The following is a 27,841-nucleotide window of genomic DNA, read 5'->3' as shown; positions in this document are numbered from 1 at the left end:
CCTCGTCTGTTTTAAACTGACACAATGTCAATGGGTTGGACCTCGTCTGTTTTAAACTGACACAATGTCAATGGGTTGGACGTCATCTGTTTTAAACTGACACAATGTCAATGGGTTGGGCCTCGTCTGTTTTAAACTGACACAATGTCAATGGGTTGGACCTCATCTGTTTTAAACTGACACAATGTCAATGGGTTGGGCCTCGTCTGTTTTAAACTGACACAATGTCAATGGGTTGGACCTCGTCTGTTTTAAACTGACACAATGTCAATGGGTTGGGCCTCGTCTGTTTTAAACTGACACAATGTCAATGGGTTGGACCTTGTCTGTTTTAAACGGATACAATGTCAATGGGTTGGACCTTGAAAGTTTTAAACTGACACAATGTCAATGGGTTGGACCTCGTCTGTTTTAAACTGACACAATGTCAATGGGTTGGACCTCGTCTGTTTTAAACTGACACAATGTCAATGGGTTGGACCTCATCTGTTTTAAACTGACACAATGTCAATGGGTTGAACCTCGTCTGTTTTAAACTGACACAATGTCAATGGGTTGGACCTCGTCTGTTTTTGAGATTTTAGATGTCCAGCAGACTTCATAGAGACCAATGATGGGCTACTACAAGCACATTTGAGGCTGGTGGTCATGTTTGGTCCAAGAAATGGGCTCATTATGATTCCTGTGACCCCTTTATCCATTGGAGATCTCTGGGTTTTATCCTCAAGCCGTCTCAGCAATGGTTAGTATTATACCCTAGAATGACTAGAGGAATCTGCCTCCTCCTCCTTTCTCAGGACATTTAAAGAGGACCCAACACTCCCTGGGGAACCAGAGGATGTGGAATCCAATCCACCTTTTGACCAGCGTCTTTGGGGAACTCAATGATTCTGTTTGGTGGGAGGTCACTTGACGAGTCGTGAAACCTAATGCTTTGCTTCCCTGTTTCCAGTCACTGAGCAGCGGTATGAGCCCTGCTGGAAGGGAGGGAGGTGGAGACGGGTAGAGGGCATTGTCATTGTTTACTTAGCTTTCCCCTGTGTTCTGACAAGATGATGTATCTGTGGACCTTGGCAGCTCCATGCGCAGGTGATGTATTTGACTTGGAATGCTCTGGGTAGATATTATGCTCATAACCAGCCAGCCAGACGCAGTCAGAGCCAGCCAGCCACATAACCAGCCAGCCAGACGCAGTCAGAGCCAGCCAGCCAGCCAGTCACATAACCAGCCAGCCAGACGCAGTCAGAGCCAGCCAGCCAGTCACATAACCAGCCAGCCAGACGCAGTCAGAGCCAGCCAGCCAGCCACATAACCAGCCAGCCAGACGCAGTCAGAGCCAGCCAGCCAGCCAGTCACATAACCAGCCAGCCAGACGCAGTCAGAGCCAGCCAGCCAGTCACATAACCAGCCAGCCAGACGTAGTCAGAGCCAGCCAGCCAGCCAGTCACATAACCAGCCAGCCAGACGCAGTCAGAGCCAGCCAGCCAGCCACATAACCAGCCAGCCAGACACATAACCAGCCAGCTAGATGCAGTCCAAGCCAGTCACATAACCAGTCAGCCAGACGCCGTCAGAGCCAGTCATATAACCATTCAGCCAGACACAGTCAGAGCCAGTCATATAACCAGCCAGCCAGACGCAGTCAGAGCCAGTCACATAACAAGCCAGCCAGACGCAGTCTGAGCCAGCCAGACGCCGTCAGAGCCAGTCATATAACCAGCCAGCCAGACGCAGTCAGAGCCAGTCACATAACCAGCCAGCCAGCCAGCCAGTCACAGTATGGAATCAGCCAACCAGCCAGCCTCAGAACCAGCTAGTCAGCTACAGAGCAGAACCAGCCATCCAGCAGCCAGCCAGCCTCAGAACCAGCCAGTCAGCTACATAGCAGAATCAGCCAGCAACAGTATGGAATCAGCCAACCAGCCAGCCTCAGAACCAGCTAGTCAGCTACAGAGCAGAACCAGCCATCCAGCAGCCAGCCAGCCACAGTATGGAATCAGCCAGCCTCAGAACCATTCAGTCAGCCACGAGCAGCCAGCCAGCCAGGAATATAGCACAGCCAGACAGCTACAGAGCCAACCAGGAATATAGCACAGCCAGGCAGCTACAGAGCAGAGCCAGCCAATCAGCTACAGAGCCAACCAGGAATATAGCACAGCCAGACAGCTACAGAGCCAGCCAGCCAATCAGCTTGCCTGTGCGTGACCTGGATGCACCATTCCCCTCCCCCCTTCCTTCAAAGCCAATTGATAACCTGCTTCCTCAGTATGACAAGGCTTTAGTAATTATCCCCCTGTGTACAATGGAATCTGTTCTGAGAGCTGAATGGAGAATGAAGCCAGTATGTAGCCAGTAAAACCACAGGCAGGTCAAATCCTATGGGTTGTAATCCTGCTGTACTGCAGAGGAGAGACCTTCTGGCTCTCTGACTCTTTACCATCAGGGCCTGCAGAGGAGAGACCTTCTGGGTCTCTGACTCTTTACCATCAGGGCCTGCAGAGGAGAGACCTTCTGGGTCTCTGACTCTTTACCATCAGGGCCTGCAGAGGAGAGACCTTCTGGGTCTCTGACTCTTTACCATCAGGGCCTGCAGAGGAGAGACCTTCTGGCTCTCTGACTCTTTACCATCAGGGCCTGCAGAGGAGAGACCTTCTGGCTCTCTGACTCTTTACCATCAGGGCCTGCAGAGGAGAGACCTTCTGGGTCTCTGACTCTTTACCATCAGGGCCTGCAGAGGAGAGACCTTCTGGGTCTCTGACTCTTTACCATCAGGGCCTGCAGAGGAGAGACCTTCTGGCTCTTTACCATCAGGGCCTGCAGAGGAGAGACCTTCTGGGTCTCTGACTCTTTACCATCGGGGCCTGCAGAGGAGAGACCTTCTGGCTCTTTACCATCAGGGCCTGCAGAGGAGAGACCTTCTGGCTCTCTGTCTCTTTACCATCAGGGACTGATTTTAGTTTTTTTTTGGGGGGGGGGGGTAAAAAAAAAGAGGATTATGTGCCATATTAATCAGCCTTAGTAATGTCTGTAGATTTGGAGCTGCAAACCAAGGGGGAAGCTGGTGGAGAGAACGCCAAGAGTGTGCAAAGCTGTCATCAAGGCAAAGGGTGGCTACTTTGAAGAATCTCTCATCTGAAATATATATTTATTTTATTTAACTATAGTTATATAATTTTATTTATCTTTAGTTGTGTGGCTGGACTACATGTCTTTCCATCACCAGCAGTATATTGTGTGGCTGGGCTATATGTCTTTCCATCACCAGCAGTATATTGTGTGGCTGGACTATATGTCTTTCCATCACCAGCAGTATATTGTGTGGCTGGGCTCCATGTCTTGTCAGCAGCATGTTGTGTGGCTGGACTTTTTGTCTTGCAGGCAGTATATTGTGTGGCTGGGCTCCATGTCTTGTCAGCAGTATGTTGTGTGGCTGGGCTCCATGTCTTGTCAGCAGTATGTTGTGTGGCTGGACTTTTTGTCTTGCAGGCAGTATATTGTGTGGCTGGGCTACATGTCTTGTCAGCAGCATGTTGTGTGGCTGGGCTACATGTCTTGTCAGCAGCATGTTGTGTGGCTGGGCTCCATGTCTTGTCAGCAGCATGTTGTGTGGCTGGGCTACATGTCTTTCCATCACCAGCAGTATATTGCGTGGCTGGGCTACATGTTTTCCACTACCAGCAGTATATTGCGTGGCTGGGCTCCATGTCTTTCCATCACCGGCAGTATATTGTGTGGCTGGGCTACATGTCTTGTCAGCAGCGTGTTGCGTGGCTGGCCTCCATGTCTTGTCAGCAGCATGTGTGGCTGGGCTCCATGTCTTTCCATCACCAGCAGTATATTGTGTGGCTGGGCTCTGTGTCTTTCCATCACCAGCAGTATATTGCGTGGCTGGGCTCCATGTCTTTCCACCAGCAGCAATATATTGCGTGGCTGAGCCCCATGTCTTTCCATCACCAGCATTATATTGCGTGGCTGGGCTACATGTCTTTCCACCAGCAGTATATTGCATGGCTGGGCTCCATGTCTTTCCATCAGCAGCAGTATATTGTGTGGCTGGGCTAGCCAGACATGATTTCAGGATAACACCACTCCCTTACACCTAAATGCTATCTCCTCCAGCCCGGAGTCGCCACTTCTTCGCTGGTGATAAGGGCTGAGGTCTGATACCAACACTGACTGTCTGAGGGCCAAGTGGGGCCGTTACCATCTTTACAACACACAGAGGCTGCTGGTAGAAGGGTGCAATTCCCTCCCATTCCTCTAGGGGATTGGCTCGATCAAGTGTCTGTTCATTTATCCTTTGTCACATACTCTTCCAAGCTCTCCTCATCTTCAACACACGGTACACTCGTGACTCAACACGAGGTCATTGCTTTTTTTATCTTTACGGAAACAAAAAAAAGAAGGTTCTGGTCTGAAATGGCAACATCAGACTTCATCAAGATGTTCTGATTCTTTTTTTAGATAACCTGCTTGGCTCGTACCTCCCATACTGTGTCCCGATTATGGTCTCTTCTGCTTGAGGGAACTTGTACAGTCCCTTGGCCTCTGTCCACTGCCTTGTTGGGAACACTGGGGAGGGGGGGTATGTCCCAAATGGCACCCTATGGTGCCCTATGGGCCCTGTTCAAAAGTAGTGCGCTGTATATGAAATAGGGTGCCATTTTGGGACACATCCCTGGTGATTGTATGGTGAGATCAGGTTGCACCACCACCACCACCACCATTCCTGGCTGAGTGGATGGGATGATTTTGGTTCCTAGCCCACTGCTTCTCCTCCTGCTGCTCCTCCAAACCTGTCTAAACAACACCAGACTATTCAAACAGAGCCGTGCGAAGACCCCCCCCCCCCCTTAAAGGTTAGGCAGGCAGGCTACTCCTCCTCCTGTTGCTCCTCCTGCTGCTCCTCCAAACCTGTCTAAACAACACCAGACTATTCAAACAGAGCTGTGGGAAGACCCCCCCCCCCTTAAAGGTTAGGCAGGCAGGCTACTACTCCTCCTGCTGCTCCTCCTGCTGCTCCTCCAAACCTGTCTAAACAACACCAGACTATTCAAACAGAGCTGTGGGAAGACCCCCCCCCCCCCTTAAAGGTTAGGCAGGCAGGCTACTCCTCCTCCTGCGTTCTTTGTCTCAATGGTGACCTTTTTAAACGACAACAGCTGTTTTGCATATTACTGATGTTCCTCTAAATCAATCTTTAAAAAATAAATATGTTGACATTTTACTAGTTTACTAGTTGACATTTTACTAGTTTACTAGTTGACATTTTACTAGTTTACTAGTTGACATTTTACTGTTGTGTTTTTTTTGGTTGACCATTGATGGGACGACTTCGAACTGTCGTAGCCTCTTCTGAGGTAGATCTGCCGTTGTTTAGTCTGAAGACTGGGTCCACCTGGTTTCACAGCAGGCAACCCTTTTGACAGGCTCTTTCTCTCTTTCTGCTAAACTGTCCTCGAGCTCCAGAACCTTCTGTCTTCCATCCTGCCACCTCAGTGGAACCTCTGACTTCCTGGTGTGAGGTCATAACTAAGGAGGGTAGTGCTCTTTTAATCCCTCCCTCCTGGAGAGTTAACAACCCTCAGTGGAACCTCTGACTTCCTGGTGTGAGGTCATCACTAAGGAGGGTAGTGCTCTTTTCATCCCTCCCTCCTGGAGAGTTAACAACCCTCAGTGGAACCTCTGACTTCCTGGTGTGAGGTCATAACTAAGGAGGGTAGTGCTCTTTTAATCCCTCCCTCCTGGAGAGTTAACAACCCTCAGCTCGACTCGGTTGTCGGCCCTGGACTTCATTAACACGGGGTTTATCGGTGGTGATTTGTCTGCCAGTTTTACTGCTAGCTAGACCTTCCTTTTAACCTTTCGGGTCCAACTGAGGTTAATAAGATATTCATGACTGCCTCAAAGACGGGAAAAACAACATTTCGAAGCTGTTAAATGAACGTGTTTTATCGGGAGGTGTATTGTCCTGTTTTATCGGGAGGTGTATTGTCCTGTTTTATCGGGAGGTGTATTGTCCTGTTTTATCGGGAGGTGTATTGTCCTGTTTTATCGGGAGGTGTATTGTCCTGTTTTATCGGGAGGTGTATTGTCCTGTTTTATCGGGAGGTGTATTGTCCTGTTTTATCGGGAGGTGTATTGTCCTGTTTTATCGGGAGGTGTATTGTCCTGTTTTATCGGGAGGTGTATTGTCCTGTTTTATCGGGAGGTGTATTGTCCTGTTTTATCGGGAGGTGTATTGTCCTGTTTTATCGGGAGGTGTATTGTCCTGTTTTATCGGGAGGTGTATTGTCCTGTTTTATCGGGAGGTGTATTGTCCTGTTTTATCGGGAGGTGTATTGTCCTGTTTTATCGGGAGGTGTATTGTCCTGTTTTATCGGGAGGTGTATTGTCCTGTTTTATCGGGAGGTGTATTATCCTGTTTTATCGGGAGGTGTATTGTCCTGTTTTATCGGGAGGTGTATTGTCCTGTTTTATCGGGAGGTGTATTGTCCTGTTTTATCGGGAGGTGTATTGTCCTGTTTTATCGGGAGGTGTATTGTCCTGTTTTATCGGGAGGTGTATTGTCCTGTTTTATCGGGAGGTGTATTGTCCTGTTTTATCGGGAGGTGTATTGTCCTGTTTTATCGGGAGGTGTATTGTCCTGTTTTATCGGGAGGTGTATTGTCCTGTTTTATCGGGAGGTGTATTGTCCTGTTTTATCGGGAGGTGTATTGTCCTGTTTTATCGGGAGGTGTATTGTCCTGTTTTATCTGGAGGTGTATTGTCCTGTTTGCTATTATGCTGCCTTGTTATTCTGTTGTATACCATCTCTCTAATGTGGTCTGCTCTGGATATATCTAACAGCCACTGGGGAGTTGACCTGTAGTCTGAGGAGTTGACCTGTAGTGTGAGGAGTTGACCTGTAGTGTGAGGAGTTGACGTGTAGTGTGAGGAGTTGACGTGTAGTCTGAGGAGTTGACCTGTAGTCTGAGGAGTTGACCTGTAGTGTGAGGAGTTGACCTGTAGTGTGAGGAGTTGACATGTAGTGTGAGGAGTTGACGTGTAGTCTGAGGAGTTGATGTGTAGTCTGAGGAGTTGACGTGTAGTCTGAGGAGCTGACGTGTAGTCTGAGGAGTTGACGTGTAGTCTGAGGAGTTGACGTGTAGTGTGAGGAGTTGACGTGTAGTGTGAGGAGTTGACGTGTAGTGTGAGGAGTTGACGTGTAGTGTGAGGAGTTGACGTGTAGTGTGAGGAGTTGACTGGTAGTCTGAGGAGTTGACGTGTAGTCTGAGGAGTTGACGTGTAGTCTGAGGAGTTGACGTGTAGTCTGAGGAGTTGACGTGTAGTCTGAGGAGTTGACGTGTAGTCTGAGGAGTTGACGTGTAGTCTGAGGAGTTGACCTGTAGTCTGAGGAGCTGACCTGTAGTCTGACCTTCTATCTTCTTTCAGGGTTTAGATGTTGACAGTTATTGCCACTAAGTACAATTACATTGATCTGTTTTTTTTCTTCATGAGATCCAATTTGAAAGAGAAAGGTTGTTTGGAAGAAATAGGCTTGTTGTTGACATGATACTCTGTGTGATCTCATCTAATGGAGATATCCAGTCCTGTCAGGTCACGATGACTGTTCCTGTCAGGACACGATGACTGTTCCTGTCGGGTCACTGGTGCGGACTGTTCCCTGTCGGGTCACTGGTGCGGACTGTTCCCTGTCGGGTCACTGGTGTGGACTGTTCCCTGTCGGGTCACTGGTGCGGACTGTTCCCTGTCGGGTCACTGGTGCGGACTGTTCCCTGTCGGGTCACTGGTGCGGACTGTTCCCTGTCGGGTCACTGGTGTGGACTGTTCCCTGTCTGTCGGGTCACTGGTGTGGACTGTTCCCTGTCTGTCGGGTCACTGGTGTGGACTGTTCCCTGTCTGTCGGGTCACTGGTGTGGGCTGTTCCCTGTCTGTCGGGTCACTGGTGTGGACTGTTCCCTGTCTGTCGGGTCACTGGTGCGGACTGTTCCCTGTCGGGTCACTGGTGCGGACTGTTTCCTGTCGGGTCACTGGTGCGGACTGTTCCCTGTCGGGTCACTGGTGTGGACTGTTCCCTGTCTGTCGGGTCACTGGTGTGGACTGTTCCCTGTCTGTCGGGTCACTGGTGCGGACTGTTCCCTGTCGGGTCACGATGACTGTTCCCTGTCGGATCACTGGTGCGAACTGTTCCCTGTCGGGTCACTGGTGCGGACTGTTCCCTGTCGGGTCACTGGTGTGGACTGTTCCCTGTCTGAGAAAGGTTGTTTGGAAGAAATAGGCTTGTTGTTGACATGATACTCTGTGTGATCTCATCTAATGGAGATATCCAGTCCTGTCAGGTCACGATGACTGTTCCTGTCAGGACACGATGACTGTTCCTGTCGGGTCACTGGTGCGGACTGTTCCCTGTCGGGTCACTGGTGTGGGCTGTTCCCTGTCTGTCGGGTCACTGGTGCGGGCTGTTCCCTGTCTGTCGGATCACTGGTGCGGACTGTTTCCTGTCGGGTCACTGGTGCGGACTGTTCCCTGTCGGGTCACTGGTGTGGACTGTTCCCTGTCTGTCGGGTCACTGGTGTGGACTGTTCCCTGTCTGTCGGGTCACTGGTGCGGACTGTTCCCTGTCGGGTCACGATGACTGTTCCCTGTCGGATCACTGGTGCGAACTGTTCCCTGTCGGGTCACTGGTGTGGACTGTTCCCTGTCTGTCGGGTCACTGGTGTGGACTGTTCCCTGTCTGTCGGGTCACTGGTGCGGACTGTTCCCTGTCTGTCAGGTCACTGGTGCGGACTGTTCCCTGTCTGTCGGGTCACTGGTGCGGACTGTTCCCTGTCGGGTCATGATGACTGTTCCCTGTCGGGTCACTGGTGCGGACTGTTCCCTGTCTGTCGGGTCACTGGTGCGGATTGTTCCCTGTCGGGTCACTGGTGTGGACTGTTCCCTGTCGGGTCACTGGTGTGGACTGTTCCCTGTTGGGTCACTGGTGTGGACTGTTCCCTGTCGGGTCACTGGTGTGGACTGTTCCCAGTCGGGTCACTGGTGTGGATTGTTCCCTGTCTGTCGGGTCACTGGTGTGGACTGTTCCCTTTCGGGTCACTGGTGTGGACTGTTCCCTGTCGGGTCACTGGTGCGGACTGTTCCCTGTCTGTCGGGTCACTGGTGTGGACTGTAGTCAAGGGATTCATTTCCTCAGCCTTCTGCTTTACAACTAACCCAGTTGTGTCAAGTGCTTCAACATGTCTTCTGCTGTAATTCTGTCTACTTAAGAGCCTGAATGCCAATGTTCACTCTCTTCCCCCATCCACACCCCATAATCTGTCAAACTCAGTGACAAAGCCTGACTGACTCTAGGCTTCGTCTGTGGTTTTGTAATGTTGGGACTGAGGATGTATCTACACACATTCTGGCAGTTCACTGAAATCCTGGTTTATAGTCTCCACACTGCAGATGAAATCCTGGTTTCGTCTCCACACTGCAGGTGAAATCCTGGTTTCGTCTCCACACTGCAAGTGAAATCCTGGTTTAGTCTCCACACTGCAGGTGAAATCCTGGTTTCTTCTCCACACTGCAGGTGAAATCCTAGTTTCGTCTCCACACTGCAGGTGAAATCCTGGTTTAGTCTCCACACTGCAGATTGAATGGGGTACTGTGGATCGCGCTAACATGCTGGAGATGACTGGAGATGACTCTGGCACTCTGAGTTAATATGGGTCCAGAATAACAGGTTGTTGATGGTGACAGGGAAATTAACTCATTGTTAAAATCGCACTGAGCAGTCTTTACCCTAGAGATGACCTCTGTGATGTCATCATCCTGACCCACCCCAGCTGTCCTGACCGTGTGTGTGTGTGTATACTGTCATTATCCTAGTGAGGACCAGATCACTGCCCCTGCAGCTCTGCTAGATTACGTCTCCATATTCTCTGCCACTTGGGATATTGGATCTAATCTGACTGACTCTGTGTTCCAAATGGAACCCCATGTCCTATATAGTGTCCAATGGGGCCCTGGTGAAGGTAGTGTCCTATATAGTGTCCAATGGGGCCCTGGTGAAGGTAGTGTCCTATATAGTGTCCTATAGGGCCCTGGTGAAGGTAGTGTCCTATAGGGCCCTGGTGAAGGTAGTGTCCTATAGGGCCCTGGTGAAGGTATTGTCCTATATAGTGTCCTATAGGGCCCTGGTGAAGGTAGTGTCCTATATAGTGTCCTATAGGGCCCTGGGTAAGGTAGTGTCCTATAGGGCCCTGGTGAAGGTAGTGTCCTATAGGGCCCTGGTGAAGGTAGTGTCCTATAGGGCCCTGGTGAAGATAGTGTCCTATAGGGCCCTGGGTAAGGTCGTGTCCTATAGGGCACTGGGTAAGGTAGTGTCCCTATAGGGCCCTGGGTAAGGTAGTGTCCTATATAGTGCCCCTATAGGGCCCTGGTGAAGGTAGTGTCCTATAGGGCCCTGGTGAAGGTAGTGTCCTATAGGGCCCTGGTGAAGGTAGTGTCCTCTATAGTGTCCCTATATGGCTCTGGGTAAGGTAGTGTCCCTATAGGGCCCTGGTGAAGGTAGTGTCCTATAGGGTCCTGGTGAAGGTAGTGCCCTTATATAGTGTCCTATAGGGCCCTGGTGAAGGTAGTGTCCTATAGGGCCCTATTGAAGGTAGTGTCCTATAGAGGGTTGTATTTGGGACATGCCCTCGGTCTGCTCCTGTCTGATGGTATGATGGTAAATCCGTAATCAGATGACATTTAGGATGTAACCTACTGTCTCTTGTTGTCTAGGGTGTCATGGTTACGTTGACATTTAAAGGCAATATCTGCTGTGTGGTTTTCTAAATCAAAGGTGTGTTTGATAAAGGATTAGTTTTGTTTTGTTTGTCGACTGCTTAAGAACGTGAGGTGAATTCTGAAAGGGGTGTTGTGAATCGCTCGGCTCTGGGGCTGATGGTTGAAGGGTTTTAACCTCCGTTGTCCTCAGATCAAGTCCCTCTCAAACCATCTCCCCTTTCTCTCTCTCTCTCTCTGTCTGTCTGTCTGTCTGTCTGTCTGTCTGTCTGTCTGTCTGTCTGTCTGTCTGTCTGTCTGTCTGTCTGTCTGTCTGTCTGTCTGTCTGTCTGTCTGTCTGTCTGTCTGTCTGTCTGTCTGTCTGTCTGTTCTGTCTGTCTGTCTGTCTTCTGTCTCTGTCTCTGTCTCTGTCTCTGTCTCTGTCTCTGTCTCTGTCTCTGTCCATCCCCCTCTGACATGTCGGGCCTAGGAACAATCACATTCCTTCTCTCTGATTAACTCTCCAGTAGAACAGATCTCTTTTTTCCAGGAAGCAGAAACAACAACACTCCTCTCCACGTTGTCATGTCTGAATCAGTCTCTCAGCTGAGGGACTCCTGACTAATCTCCTCAAGGGTTGTATCCCAAATGACAGCCTATTCCCTATAGAGCCCTGGTCTAAAGTAGTGCACTATGTAGGGAATAGGGTTCCATTGGGTCTTGGTCTATAGTAGTGCTCTATATAGGGAATAGGATGCCATTGTCCCCCTCCCCCCTCATTTTCCTATTGGCCTAGCGACAGAGAGAGAGGCCTATTGGGTTGATGTATCTTGATGGATTGACTGAAGATAAGAAACCTCTAACCTCTGTCATGACTGTCCACCAGAATCCAAATAGGTCAGATCAGCTTTGCAATGAATAACTTCAAACAGACACCCCCCCCTTCTCACCCGCAGAGGAGGATGGAGTAGAGGGAACTGATAAGGGGGTTAACAACTCCCGTTCTGTTGTAAATCATGTGCAGATGATCCATGTCTCGCTCTCCCAAGAGTCACCAAAGGAAATGTCCTTTTTGTGAAGGTAGTGCCCTATAGGGCCCTGGTGAAGGTAGTGCCCTATAGGGCCCTGGTGAAGGTAGTGCCCTTATATAGTGTCCTATAGGGCACTACCTTCATGTCTCGGCTCTCCCAAGAGTCACCAAAGGAAATGTCCTTTTTGTGAAGGTAGTGCCCTATAGGGCCCTGGTGAAGGTTGTGTCCTTTAGGGCCCTGGTGAAGGTTGTGTCCTTTAGGGCCCTGGTGAAGGTTGTGCCCTATAGGGCCCTGGTGAAGGTAGTGCCCTTATATAGGGCCCTGGTGAAGGTAGTGTCCTATATAGTGCCCTGGTGAAGGTAGTGTCCTATAGGGCCCTGGTGAAGGTAGTGTCCTATAGGGCCCTGGTGAAGGTTGTGTCCTTTAGGGCCCTGGTGAAGGTAGTGTCCTATAGGGCCCTGGTGAAGGTAGTGCCCTTATATAGTGTCCTATAGGGCACTACCTTCATGTCTCGGCTCTCCCAAGAGTCACCAAAGGAAATGTCCTTTTTGTGAAGGTAGTGCCCTATAGGGCCCTGGTGAAGGTTGTGTCCTTTAGGGCCCTGGTGAAGGTTGTGTCCTTTAGGGCCCTGGTGAAGGTTGTGCCCTATAGGGCCCTGGTGAAGGTAGTGCCCTTATATAGGGCCCTGGTGAAGGTAGTGTCCTATATAGTGCCCTGGTGAAGGTAGTGTCCTATAGGGCCCTGGTGAAGGTAGTGTCCTATAGGGCCCTGGTGAAGGTTGTGTCCTTTAGGGCCCTGGTGAAGGTAGTGTCCTATAGGGCCCTGGTGAAGGTAGTGCCCTTATATAGTGTCCTATAGGGCACTACCTTCATGTCTCGGCTCTCCCAAGAGTCACCAAAGGAAATGTCCTTTTTGTGAAGGTAGTGCCCTATAGGGCCCTGGTGAAGGTTGTGTCCTTTAGGGCCCTGGTGAAGGTAGTGTCCTATAGGGCCCTGGTGAAGGTAGTGCCCTTATATAGTGTCCTATAGGGCACTACCTTCATGTCTTGGCTCTCCCAAGAGTCACCAAAGGAAGTGTCCTTTTTGTGAAGGTAGTGCCCTATAGGGCCCTGGTGAAGGTTGTGTCCTTTAGGGCCCTGGTGAAGGTTGTGTCCTTTAGGGCCCTGGTGAAGGTTGTGCCCTATAGGGCCCTGGTGAAGGTAATGCCCTTATATAGGGCCCTGGTGAAGGTAGTGTCCTATATAGTGCCCTGGTGAAGGTAGTGTCCTATATAGTGCCCTGGTGAAGGTAGTGTCCTATAGGGCCCTGGTGAAGGTAGTGTCCTATAGTGCCCTGGTGAAGGTAGTGTCCTATATAGTGCCCTGGTGAAGGTAGTGTCCTATATAGTGCCCTGGTGAAGGTAGTGTCCTTTAGGGCCCTGGTGAAGGTTGTGTCCTATAGGGCCCTGGTGAAGGTAGTGTCCTTTAGGGCCCTGGTGAAGGTAGTGTCCTATAGGGCCCTGGTGAAGGTAGTGCCCTTATATAGTGTCCTATAGGGCCCTGGTGAAGGTAGTGCCCTTATATAGTGTCCTATAGGGCACTACCTTCATGTCTCGGCTCTCCCAAGAGTCACCAAAGGAAATGTCCTTTTTGTGAAGGTAGTGTCCTATAGGGCCCCGGTGAAGGTTGTGTCCTATATAGTGTCCTATAGGGCCCTGGTGAAGGTAGTGCCCTTATATAGTGTCCTATAGGGCCCTGGTGAAGGTAGTGTCCTATATAGTGTCCTATAGTGCCCTGGTGAAGGTTGTGTCCTATAGGGCCCTGGTGAAGGTAGTGTCCTATAGGGCCCTGGTGAAGGTAGTGCCCTTATATAGTGTCCTATAGGGCCCTGGTGAAGGTAGTGTCCTATAGGGCCCTGGTGAAGGTAGTGCCCTTATATAGTGTCCTATAGGGCCCTGGTGAAAGTAGTGCCCTTATATAGTGTCCTATAGGGCCCTGGTGAAGGTAGTGTCCTATATAGTGTCCTATAGGGCCCTGGTGAAGGTAGTGCCCTTATATAGTGTCCTATAGGGCCCTGGTGAAGGTAGTGTCCTATAGGGCCCTGGGTAAGGTAGTGCCCTTATATAGTGTCCTATAGGGCCCTGGGGAAGGTAGTGCCCTTATATAGTGTCCTATAGGGCCCTGGTGAAGGTAGTGCCCTTATATAGTGTCCTATAGGGCACTACCTTCATGTCTCGGCTCTCCCAAGAGTCACCAAAGGAAATGTCCATTTTGTTTCAATGGACTTTTCCAGCCGAAACGCTTAACATTAACATTAACATTGACATTGACATTGACATTGACATTGACATGTACATTAACATGTACATTAACATGTACATTAACATTAACGTGTACATTAACATTAACGTTGGTGACTCTTAACATGTACAAAAGCAGGATACTGGAACAATGTTTCTGACACGTGGTGAATGGTCATAGGCGATCTATAGAACACGGCTGCAGCTGCACCTTTTAAAGTGGTTGGAACTGTTGAATTTCAACACGAGGTGGAGGCGATAAAACTCACCTTCCGGACAATCACTGGTACGGCTGAAACTGTCCTAAGTATCTTAGAAAAGCGAATTTCAGTAGGACCATTCTGTTAATCTGCTCAAACCATCGTATATCACTGCTCTCATTATCACCCCACTGGGGAACCATCGACATGGCTGGCTAGCCGATCTTCAAAGAAGCATCTTGAAGAGCGAATGGAAGGGAAATGAACTTTGTTCTGTTCAGGACTACGTGACATGCCACCGGACACCGGACTCGACTACAGAGGAGAACAACAGCAGAAAACTTGTTTGAACACTTTTTGAACAATCAGAGCCTTACAAACGTGCCGCGAAAAGTCCCAACTCCCTGTCCACCGAGAGAGATCCACGAGGCATTTCACATAAATGCGTTCATGATTTGTTACTCAAAGCGGGCGGCGGTTCGTGTGTGAAGTTATATGGTTACTGTAGGTGAGAGTAGTTTCTGTCTCTCGCCCTCTCCATCTCTTTTGTAACACGCAGCCATAATGTTGTCAGTCCGCTAGGGACCTGTTTTTAACGTATTTAGCGTGTATGTTTATCCTGTTACCGTTTCGTTAGCTAGGAAATAAAACATTAAACCAATTTGTATAGTACTGAATCATAAGTAAAAGCTTGGGTTTTTACCGGAAGCAAGGTTACGACTGTTCAGAATGGTGATATAACACAAGGTTACGACTGTTCAGAATGGTGATATAACACAAGGTTACGACTGTTCAGAATGGTGATATAACACAAGGTTACGACTGTTCAGAATGGTGATATAACACAAGGTTACGACTGTTCAGAATGGTGATATAACACAAGGTTACGACTGTTCAGAATGGTGATATAACACAAGGTTACGACTGTTCAGAATGGTGATATAACACAAGGTTACGACTGTTCAGAATGGTGATATAACACAAGGTTACGACTGTTCAGAATGGTGATATAACACAAGGTTACGACTGTTCAGAATGGTGATAACACAAGGTTACGACTGTTCAGAATGGTGATATAACACAAGGTTACGACTGTTCAGAATGGTGATATAACACAAGGTTACGACTGTTCAGAATGGTGATATAACACAAGGTTACGACTGTTCAGAATGGTGATATAACACAAGGTTACGACTGTTCAGAATGGTGATATAACACAAGGTTACGGCTGTTCAGAATGGTGATATAACACAAGGTTACGGCTGTTCAGAATGGTGATATAACACAAGGTTACGACTGTTCAGAATGGTGATATAACACAAGGTTACGACTGTTCAGAATGGTGATATAACACAAGGTTACGACTGTTCAGAATGGTGATATAACACAAGGTTACGACTGTTCAGAATGGTGATATAACACAAGGTTACGACTGTTCAGAATGGTGATATAACACAAGGTTACGACTGTTCAGAATGGTGATATAACACAAGGTTACGACTGTTCAGAATGGTGATATAACACAAGGTTACGACTGTTCAGAATGGTGATATAACACAAGGTTACGACTGTTCAGAATGGTGATATAACACAAGGTTATGATTAAGATATAGACTGTTTTATAGATGTGATAGGTAAAGACCTTTTTTAGATTTTCATTTGGAAGATGGTCACTCTTTAAAGAACTGCTCTCATGGTGCCCCAGATCCTAATGAGTTAATTATTACATGATTAATTTCATCAGGTAAAAATGTAACATAATTAGTTGATTAGATAATTAACCTCTTTATGTTGCCTCACATTACGAGCCAATCAAACGTTAATGGTCGTACCATTAACACACATTTGAATTAACTCTTTATCGGTTAGGTCACTCACCCTAGTTTATGGAGAGAACTTTGTAGGTTTTCCTGGTAACCGATACTATGGGTGGAGAATGTACAGGTAACTACCAAAATAAAGGAAACCCCATCATAAAAGGGCTTTAGGCCACCACGAGCTGCCAGAATGTACAGGTAACTGCCAAAATAAAGGAAACCCCATCATAAAAGGGCTTTAGGCCACCACGAGCTGCCAGAATGTACAGGTAACTGCCAAAATAAAGGAAACCCCATCATAAAAGGGCTTTAGGCAACCACGAGCTGCCAGAATAAAGGAAACCCCATCATAATAGGGCTTTAGGCCACCACGAGCTGACAGAATGTACAGGTAACTTCCAAAATAAAGAAAACCCCACCATAATAGGTTATTGGGACACCACCAGCTGCCAGAATAAAGGAAACCCCACCATTATAAGGCGTTGGGCCACCACGAGCTGCCAGAATGTACAGGTAACTGCCAAAATAAAGGAAACCCCATCATAATAGGGCTTTAGGCAACCACGAGCTGACAGAATGTACAGGTAACTGGCAAAATAAAGGAAACCCCATCATAAAAGGGCTTTAGGCCACCACGAGCTGACAGAATGTACAGGTAACTGCCAAAATAAAGGAAACCCCATCATAATAGGGCTTTAGGCCACCACGAGCTGACAGAATGTACAGGTAACTTCCAAAATAAAGAAAACCCCACCATAATAGGTTATTGGGACACCACCAGCTGCCAGAATAAAGGAAACCCCACCATTATAAGGCGTTGGGCCACCACGAGCTGCCAGAATGTACAGGTAACTGCCAAAATAAAGGAAACCCCATCATAATAGGGCTTTAGGCAACCACGAGCTGCCAGAATAAAGGAAACCCCATCATAATAGGGCTTTAGGCCACCACGAGCTGCCAGAATAAAGGAAACCCCAACATAATAGGGTTTTGGTGGGAGAGAGAGAGCGAGATGAGAGATGGTTTGGCTAGTTCTTTGTGTTGTAATTAGATCATTTAACCCAGGGTCTTTTCATGTAGAGTTGTGATGATGAAGCTGTGGAGACTCCTCTCATCTCTGTGGGGCTCTAAATGTTTTATGAAGTCTGCTTTGATCCCCTCCATCGCACCAGAAGCCTGGGACTGAAGCCTGGGACTGAAGCCTGGGACTGAAGCCTGGGACTGAAGCCTGGGATTGAAGCCTGGGACTGAAGCCTGGGACTGAAGCCTGGGACTGAAGCCTGGGACTGAAGCCTGGGACTGAAGCCTGGGACTGAAGCCTGGGATTGAAGCCTGGGACTGAAGCCTGGGACTGAAGCCTGGGACTGAAGCCTGGGATTGAAGCCTGGGACTGAAGCCTGGGACTGAAGCCTGGGACTGAAGCCTGGGATTGAAGCCTGGGACTGAAGCCTGGGACTGAAGCCTGGGACTGAAGCCTGGGACTGAAGCCTGGGATTGAAGCCTGGGACTGAAGCCTGGGACTGAAGCCTGGGAGTCTGCTTTGATCCCCTCCATCGCACCAGAAGCCTGGGACTGAAGCCTGGGACTGAAGCCTGGGATTGAAGCCTGGGAGCCTGCTTTGATCCCCTCCATCGCACCAGAAGCCTGGGACTGAAGCCTGGGACTGAAGCCTGGGACTGAAGCCTGGGACTGAAGCCTGGGAGTCTGCTTTGATCCCCTCCATCGCACCAGAAGCCTGGGACTGAAGCCTGGGACTGAAGCCTGGGATTGAAGCCTGGGAGCCTGCTTTGATCCCCTCCATCGCACCAGAAGCCTGGGACTGAAGCCTGGGACTGAAGCCTGGGACTGAAGCCTGGGATTGAAGCCTGGGAGCCTGCTTTGATCCCCTCCATCGCACCAGAAGCCTGGGACTGAAGCCTGGGATTGAAGCCTGGGAGCCTGCTTTGATCCCCTCCATCGCACCAGAAGCCTGGGACTGAAGCCTGGGACTGAAGCCCGGGACTGAAGCCTGGGACTGAAGCCTGGGACTGAAGCCTGGGAGCCTGCTTTGATCCCCTCCATCGCACCAGAAGCCTGGGACTGAAGCCTGGGACTGAAGCCTGGGACTGAAGCCCGGGATTGAAGACCGGGATCGCCACTAGTGTCAAGGGAATCTTTTTGATAGAAGTGATTTGGAATTACATCTGACGGAACCAGGAACACATTCTAGGCAGAGTTGCAAAGAAAAAGTCCTATCTCAGACTGGCCAATAAAAAGAAAAGATTAAGATGGGCGAGATAACGCAGAGACTGGACAGAGGTACTCTGTCTAGAAGGCCAGCATCCCGGAGTCGCCTCTTCACTGTTGACGATGAGACTGGACAGAGGAACTCTGCCTAGAAGGCCAGCATCCCCTACTGTCTCTTCACTGTTGACGTTGAGACTGGACAGAGGAACTCTGCCTAGAAGGCCAGCATCCCCTACTGTCTCTTCACTGTTGACGTTGAGACTGGACAGAGGAACTCTGCCTCGAAGGCCAGGATCCCGGAGTCACCTCTTCACTATTGACGTTGAGACTGGACAGAGGAACTCTGCCTAGAAGGCCAGCATCCCCTACTGTCTCTTCACTGTTGACGTTGAGACTGGACAGAGGAACTCTGTCTAGAAGGCCAGCATCCCGGAGTCGCCTCTTCACTGTTGACGATGAGACTGGACAGAGGAACTCTGCCTAGAAGGCCAGCATCCCCTACTGTCTCTTCACTGTTGACGTTGAGACTGGACAGAGGAACTCTGCCTAGAAGTCCAGCATCCCCTACTGTCTCTTCACTGTTGACGTTGAGACTGGACAGAGGAACTCTGCATCGAAGGCCAGGATCCCGGAGTCACCTCTTCACTGTTGACGTTGAGACTGGACAGAGGAACTCTGCCTAGAAGGCCAGCATCCCCTACTGTCTCTTCACTGTTGACGTTGAGACTGGACAGAGGAACTCTGCCTAGAAGGCCAGCATCCCCTACTGTCTCTTCACTGTTGACGTTGAGACTGGACAGAGGAACTCTGCCTAGAAGGCCAGCATCCCCTACTGTCTCTTCACTGTTGACGTTGAGACTGTACAGAGGAACTCTGCCTCGAAGGCCAGGGTCCCGGAGTCACCTCTTCACTGTTGACGTTGAGACTGTACAGAGGAACTCTGCCTAGAAGGCCAGCATCCCCTACTGTCTCTTCACTGTTGACGTTGAGACTGGACAGAGGAACTCTGCCTCGAAGGCCAGGATCCCGGAGTCACCTCTTCACTGTTGACGTTGAGACTGGACAGAGGAACTCTGCCTCGAAGGCCAGGATCCCGGAGTCACCTCTTCACTGTTGACGTTGAGACTGGACAGAGGAACTCTGCCTAGAAGGCCAGCATCCCCTACTGTCTCTTCACTGTTGACGTTGAGACTGGACAGAGGAACTCTGCCTAGAAGGCCAGCATCCCCTACTGTCTCTTCACTGTTGACGTTGAGACTGGACAGAGGAACTCTGCCTAGAAGGCCAGCATCCCCTACTGTCTCTTCACTGTTGACGTTGAGACTGGACAGAGGAACTCTGCCTAGAAGGCCAGCATCCCCTACTGTCTCTTCACTGTTGACGTTGAGACTGTACAGAGGAACTCTGCCTCGAAGGCCAGGATCCCGGAGTCACCTCTTCACTGTTGACGTTGAGACTGGACAGAGGAACTCTGCCTAGAAGGCCAGCATCCCCTACTGTCTCTTCACTGTTGACGTTGAGACTGGACAGAGGAACTCTGCCTAGAAGGCCAGCATCCCCTACTGTCTCTTCACTGTTGACGTTGAGACTGGACAGAGGAACTCTGCCTAGAAGGCCAGCATCCCCTACTGTCTCTTCACTGTTGACGTTGAGACTGGACAGAGGAACTCTGTCTAGAAGGCCAGCATCCCCTACTGTCTCTTCACTGTTGACGTTGAGACTGGACAGAGGAACTCTGCCTAGAAGGCCAGCATCCCCTACTGTCTCTTCACTGTTGACGTTGAGACTGGACAGAGGAACTCTGCCTAGAAGGCCAGCATCCCCTACTGTCTCTTCACTGTTGACGTTGAGACTGGACAGAGGAACTCTGCCTAGAAGGCCAGGATCCCGGAGTCACCTCTTCACTGTTGACGTTGAGACTGTACAGAGGAACTCTGCCTAGAAGGCCAGCATCCCCTACTGTCTCTTCACTGTTGACGTTGAGACTGGACAGAGGAACTCTGCCTAGAAGGCCAGGATCCCGGAGTCACCTCTTCACTGTTGACGTTGAGACTGGACAGAGGAACTCTGCCTCGAAGGCCAGGATCCCGGATGGATACTATTTAATGAAGCTGCCAGGACTGTATTTTTTATTTATTTTTAACTATAACATCATATGACCTTTTCCTGTAAACCATAAAGGAAATGGGTTCTACTTTTTTTTTTAGGTCAGTGGTACTTTTAAAACGAATATAATTTGTCTTTACATCTGTGTAACCTCACCACATTAGATGGTTTTAGTTCTGCTGTGGCAGCCTGTCACTGAGCAGGATCAGGTGACCACAGGGCAATATTCATTTTGGGGAATCTTCAGTCAAGCATATTGAGTACAGTATCGAATTAAAGCACGCAGTACCAGCAGTATAGTCCTACCAGATTACCCATACAGGCACTATAAACCAGTAGTATACCAGATTACCCATACAGGCACTATAAACCAGTAGTATACCAGATTACCCATACAGGCACTATAAACCAGCAGTATAGTCCTACCAGATTACCCATACAGGCACTATAAACCAGTAGTATACCAGATTACCCATACAGGCACTATAAACCAGTAGTATACCAGATTACCCATACAGGCACTATAAACCAGTAGTATACCAGATTACCCATACAGGCACTATAAACCAGTAGTATACCAGATTACCCATACAGGCACTATAAACCAGTAGTATACCAGATTACCCATACAGGCACTATAAACCAGTAGTATACCAGATTACCCATACAGGCACTATAAACCAGTAGTATACCAGATTACCCATACAGGCACTATAAACCAGTAGTATACCAGATTACCCATACAGGCACTATAAACCAGTAGTATACCAGATTACCCATACAGGCACTATAAACCAGCAGTATAGTCATACCAGATTACCCATACAGGCACTATAAACCAGTAGTATACCAGATTACCCATACAGGCACTATAAACCAGTAGTATACCAGATTACCCATACAGGCACTATAAACCAGCAGTATAGTCATACCAGATTACCCATACAGGCACTATAAACCAGTAGCATACCAGATTACCCATACAGGCACTATAAACCAGTAGTATACCAGATTACCCATACAGGCACTATAAACCAGCAGTATAGTCATACCAGATTACCCATACAGGCACTATAAACCAGTAGTATACCAGATTACCCATACAGTGCCTGTATGGGTTTATAGTGCCTTTGTCTGCTGTCTAATAGACTCTTCTCTGTCTGCTGTCTAATAGACTCTTCTCTGTCTACTGTCTAATAGACTCTTCTTTGTCTACTGTCTAATAGACTCTTCTCTGTCTGCTGTCTAATAGACTCTTCTCTGTCTACTGTCTAATAGACTCTTCTCTGTCTACTGTCTAATAGACTCTTCTCTGTCTAATAGACTCTTCTCTGTCTGCTGTCTAATAGACTCTTCTCTGTCTACTGTCTAATAGACTCTGCTGTCTAATAGACTCTTCTCTGTCTGCTGTCTAATAGACTCTCCTCTGTCTGCTGTCTAATAGACTCTTCTCTGTCTACTGTCTAATAGACTCTTCTCTGTCTACGGTCTAATAGACTCTTCTCTGTCTTACAGACTCTTCTCTGTCTGCTGTCTAATAGACTCTTCTTTGTCTACTGTCTAATAGACTCTTCTCTGTCTACTGTCTAATAGACTCTTCTCTGTCTGCTGTCTAATAGACTTCTCTGTCTACTGTCTAATAGACTCTTCTCTGTCTAATAGACTCTTCTCTGTCTGCTGTCTAATAGACCCCCTCTCTGTCTGCTGTCTAATAGACTCTTCTTTGCCTGCTGTCTGTAATAGTCTCTGTGTTAACTTCAGTCTCCTCTACCCCCTCCTCTCCCACAGCATTTGATCTCTGTGTTGACTTCAGTCTCCTCCACCCCCTCCTCTCCCACAGCGTTTGGAGAAAAGGAGCTTCACTCTGTAATTGTTAACCAGAAGCGTCTGAACATTTGTTGTTCTGTTAATATACGGCTTCTACATCGCTTGACTCCCACTCACAGGTCCTGATAGACAGAAGGGCTACTTCCTGACTGGTCCTAATAGACAGAAGGGCTACTTCCTGACTGGTCCTGATAGACAGAAGGGCTACTTCCTGACTGGTCCTGATAGACAGAAGGGCTACTTCCTGAGGGGAGCTGAGATGAGACTGTCTGCTATGACTTGGAGTTGGGTTTGGTGTTTATATTTCCCTCCCAAGTGATTCTGCATCACTCATCCTGAGACTTTTATTTTTCTCTCCAGAGAGATTTTTTTTAAAATAGAGTTTAGAAACACAAAGTAAAAACAAAATGAATGACTCTCTGAACTCTTGAGGTGGAGACGGGCTCGTTGGTGCTTTTATGAGTGCAGATTTAGCTTTACTCTAATGCATTTTTAAATCCATACTCCTTTATCTTTTCTATCCCAGGTGGGCGTTTCGCTCTTGTGTTTACCCAGGAAGAGATTTAACCTGGATTACTTCCAGTACTGATCTGTAACATTGGAATCACAATGTGCTATCTACTCTTCCTGTGTTATCTTGGGACTTCCTGTATCAGTGTTATCTCTCTTCTGTTAGCTGAGTCTTGTTAGCTGAGTCTTGTTAGCTGAGTCGTGTTTGCTGAGTCGTGTTAGCTGAGTCGTGTTTGCTGAGTCGTGTTTGCTGACTCGTGTTTTGCTGACTCGTGTTTTGCCGACTCGTGTTTGCTGACTCGTGTTTGCTGACTCGTGTTTGCTGACTCGTGTTTGCTGACTCGTGTTTGCTGTCTCTTGCGTACTGTCTCGTGTTTACTGACTTTTGCTTGCTGTCTCGTGTTTACTGACTCGTGTTTGCTGAGTCGTGTTTGCTGTCCAATCCATGACAGATTGTTGAATAAATGTCAGGTACACAACACGGTTTATGGTCTGAACATTTACCTTGCTGTGAAGTCCGCTGGAAGAGGGCGTGTGGATGACAGCACTTCTTTACAAACTGACTGGTGGTCAGGAAAAACCAACCGTTGTGGCCATTTTTATTGCAACATTTGGTTGAGTTTAAACCTCTTGTGAACATTGCAGTGTAAACCACAATCACTCTATAACCACCCTGTCATTAGGAGAACAGAGACTCTATAACCACCCTGTCATTAGGAGAACAGAGACTCTATAACCACCCTGTCATTAGGAGAACAGAGACTCTATAACCACCCTGTCATTAGGAGAACAGAGACTCTATAACCACCCTGTCATTAGGAGAACAGAGACTCTATAACCACCCTGTCATTAGGAGAACAGAGACTCTATAACCACCCTGTCATTAGGACAGAGACTCTATAACCACCCTGCCATTAGGAGAACAGAGACTCTATAACCACCCTGCCATTAGAACAGAGACTCTATAACCACCCTGCCATTAGAACAGAGACTCTATAACCACCCTGTCATTAGGAGAACAGAGACTCTATAACCACCCTGTCATTAGGAGAACAGAGACTCTATAACCACCCTGTCATTAGAATAGACTCTATAACCACCCTGTTATTAGAATAGACTCTATAACCACCCTGTCATTAGAATAGATTCTATAACCACCCTGTCATTAGAACAGAGACTCTATAACCACCCTGCCATTAGAACAGAGACTCTATAACCACCCTGTCATTAGGAGAACAGAGACTCTATAACCACCCTGTCATTAGGAGAACAGAGACTCTATAACCACCCTGTCATTAGGAGAACAGAGACTCTATAACCACCCTGTCATTAGAACAGAGACTCTATAACCACCCTGTCATTAGGAGAACAGAGACTCTATAACCACCCTGTCATTAGGAGAACAGAGACTCTATAACCACCCTGTCATTAGAATAGACTCTATAACCACCCTGTCATTAGAATAGACTCTATAACCACCCTGTCATTAGAACAGAGACTCTATAACCACCCTGTCATTAGGAGAACAGAGACTCTATAACCACCCTGTCATTAGAACAGAGACTCTATAACCACCCTGTCATTAGGAGAACAGAGACTCTATAACCACCCTGTCATTAGAACAGAGACTCTATAACCACCCTGTCATTAGGAGAACAGAGACTCTATAACCACCCTGTCATTAGAACAGAGACTCTATAACCACCCTGTCATTAGGAGAACAGACTCTATAACCACCCTGTCATTAGAACAGAGACTCTATAACCACCCTGTCATTAGAACAGACTCTATAACCACCCTGTCATTAGAACAGAGACTCTATAACCACCCTGTCATTAGGAGAACAGAGACTCTATAACCACCCTGTCATTAGGACAGAGACTCTATAACCACCCTGTCATTAGGAGAACAGAGACTCTATAACCACCCTGTCATTAGGACAGAGACTCTATAACCACCCTGTCATTAGGAGAACAGACTCTATAACCACCCTGTCATTAGAACAGAGACTCTATAACCACCCTGTCATTAGGAGAACAGAGACTCTATAACCACCCTGTCATTAGAACAGCACCCCATATCCTTCCCCTGGAGACTAGGCCTAACTCCTTCAGAGACAATGCGATGTGTTATCAGTCTTGTATGATAAATAAGTATTTTCAGAGACGACTCTATGATTTATTTGGGGGGGTGACTGGTTGACATCCTGCTGACAGTCTATTGCCAGTTTCTCTGCATGGAAGAAGATATTTTACCATTGGATGAACAGAGCATGTCATTTGATGTGACTCTGGGAATTCTGTCTGTGAATTTATTCAGATGGGAAAACAAAAATCAATATTGTGCATCAGAGGTGGCAGCTGGTGGGTTGTTCGTTTCCGTCTTTACACGAAAAACATCTCAGGTGGTGAACGCATGTGCTTCAATGTACATTTTTAAGGACATTCGCTCGATTCGCACGGGTTATTATGCCTTCTAATGAAAGTTTTTACTTTTCAGATCCAGACACTGAGCTATAGATCCAGACACTGAGCTATAGGTCCAGACACTGAGCTATAGATCCAGACACTGAGCTATAGATCCAGACACTGAGCTATAGATCCAGACACTGAGCTATAGGTCCAGACACTGAGCTATAGATCCAGACACTGAGCTATAGATCCAGACACTGAGCTATAGATCCAGACACTGAGCTATAGATCCAGACACTGAGCTATAGATCCAGACACTGAGCTATAGGTCCAGACACTGAGCTATAGATCCAGACACTGAGCTATAGATCCAGACACTGAGCTATAGATCCAGACACTGAGCTATAGATCCAGACACTGAGCTATAGATCCAGACACTGAGCTATAGATCCAGACACTGAGCTATAGATCCAGACACTGAGCTATAGGTCCAGACACTGAGCTATAGATCCAGACACTGAGCTATAGATCCAGACACTGAGCTATAGATCCAGACACTGAGCTATAGATCCAGACACTGAGCTATAGATCCAGACACTGAGCTATAGATCCAGACACTGAGCTATAGATCCAGACACTGAGCTATAGATCCAGACACTGAGCTATAGGTTGACACTGAGCTATAGATCCAGACACTGAGCTATAGATCCAGACACTGAGCTATAGGTTCAGACACTGAGCTATAGGTTGACACTGAGCTATAGGTTGACACTGAGCTATAGGTTGACACTGAGCTATAGATCCAGACACTGAGCTATAGGTTCAGACACTGATGACGTACGTATGGCCTCATCTATACATTACCGTTCTCATGAGGATGTGTATATGGCCTCATCTATACATTACCCTGCGTCAGACCAGATGTCACCATGTGTCTATGGAACAGGATAGGTGGGGACGTACAGTGCATGTAGTCCTCATGTTGATGGTAGACGTCTGATCTGTTAGAGCCACAGTGAAGGACAACACGCAGCTGGTTCTAGAACCATCTATCCCTGACAGCTCAGTTAGCAGTGATGGTTCATACGGACGCCGCCATGTTCTGCCATGAGTGCGATGTGATAAACAGCATGGGATTCTCCCTGCCAGGGGCCAGGAATGACTTCCTGTTTCATGTATCTGCTCTGTACGTTGGTCTAGCTCTCTCTTGGCTTGACTTAGAGATCTCCGGGCTAGGTACGGCTTCATCAGGGTCCAATTACACGATAATTATCACTGTACAGGTTCTCCCACATCTGTCAAACGTCTCTCTCATGCTTCCCGTAGTTTCGTCTCATCTGATTTATGGGGAAGATGATTCAACTCAGACTCATCGTGTGAACAAACTAACAGGATGTTTCTAAGGCAACTAGTAAACACAACAGGCTAGCTAGATAAACAGGATGTTGTTGGGCTGTGTGAACATAACTGTGTTGTTACTACACGACTGGGAAGACATCTCTGTACTAGTCTATCAGCTTACTGGGTTCCAAGACTAGAACTCATCTATCAGCTTACTGGGTTCCAAGACTAGAACTCATCAAGCTATCAGCTTACTGGGTTCCAAGACTAGAACTCATCAATCTATTAGCTTACTGGGTTCCAAGACTAGAACTCATCAATCTATTAGCTTACTGGGTTCCAAGACTAGAACTCATCAATCTATTAGCTTACTGGGTTCCAAGACTAGAACTCATCAATCTATCAGCTTACTGGGTTCCAAGACTAGAACTCAATCTATCAGCTTACTGGGTTCCAAGACTAGAACTCATCAATCTATCAGCTTACTGGGTTCCAAGACTAGAACTCAATCTATCAGCTTGCTGGGTTCCAAGACGAGAACTCATCAATCTATCAGCTTACTGGGTTCCAAGACGAGAACTCATCAATCTATCAGCTTACTGGGTTCCAAGACGAGAACTCATTAATCTATCAGCTTACTGGGTTCCAAGACTAGAACTCATCAATCTATCAGCTTACTGGGTTCCAAGACTAAAACTCATCAATCAATCTATCTATCAGTTTACTGGGTTCCAAGACGAGAACTCATCAATCTATCAGCTTACTGGGTTCCAAGACTAGAACTCATCAATCTATCTCCTATCTATCAGCTTACTGGGTTCCAAGACTAGAACTCATCAATCGATCAGCTTACTGTCACGTTCTGACCTTAGTTCCTTTGGTCAGGACGTGAGTTGGGTGGGCAGTCTGTTTGTTTTTCTATGTTGGTTTTTGAGTTCGGCCTAGTATGGTTCTCAATCAGGCAGCTGTCAATTGTTTTCCCTGAATGAGAATCATACTTAGGGTAGGCTGGGTTTCAGTTTTGGGTTATGGGTGTTTGTCTTCCGTGTCAGTGTTTGTGATGCTGCACACTGGCTACGGCATCTCAAAATGGACAAACAGTACTATTGGCAGTTTTTTTTCTCGTTTTTCAAGCGAATGTCTTTTCAGGGAGTATGGGAGCACACTAGTTTGGTTCGCCTAGACGACTTTATTCTGGATGCCAGCCGAACTGAAGCCTTTAGTAACCTCTGGGTCGTTCACTGTGTAATCAGCTCTTATCCTGTCGTAGCTCAAAGCTAACCCAGATAGAGACATGTAAACCCTCTCTGTCCAGCCCTGGATGCTAGGAGATCTCCCCAGCTATA

General features: G+C 47.8%; 1 protein-coding gene across 2 annotated transcripts in view; it reads left to right on the top strand.

Moving 5' to 3' along the window:
• The window catches only part of LOC109882847 (exostosin-1a), a 92,671-nt gene that overhangs the window by 38,648 nt on the left and 26,182 nt on the right, over positions 1-27,841 (top strand). The gene's annotated exons all lie outside the window — the stretch shown is intronic.

Source organism: Oncorhynchus kisutch, unplaced genomic scaffold (genome assembly GCF_002021735.2).
Source record: "Oncorhynchus kisutch isolate 150728-3 unplaced genomic scaffold, Okis_V2 Okis02a-Okis13b_hom, whole genome shotgun sequence".
NCBI classification, from domain to species: domain Eukaryota; kingdom Metazoa; phylum Chordata; class Actinopteri; order Salmoniformes; family Salmonidae; genus Oncorhynchus; species Oncorhynchus kisutch.
The sequence above is the reverse complement of the archived record's forward strand: the minus strand, read 5'-3'. Positions and strand labels throughout refer to the sequence as shown.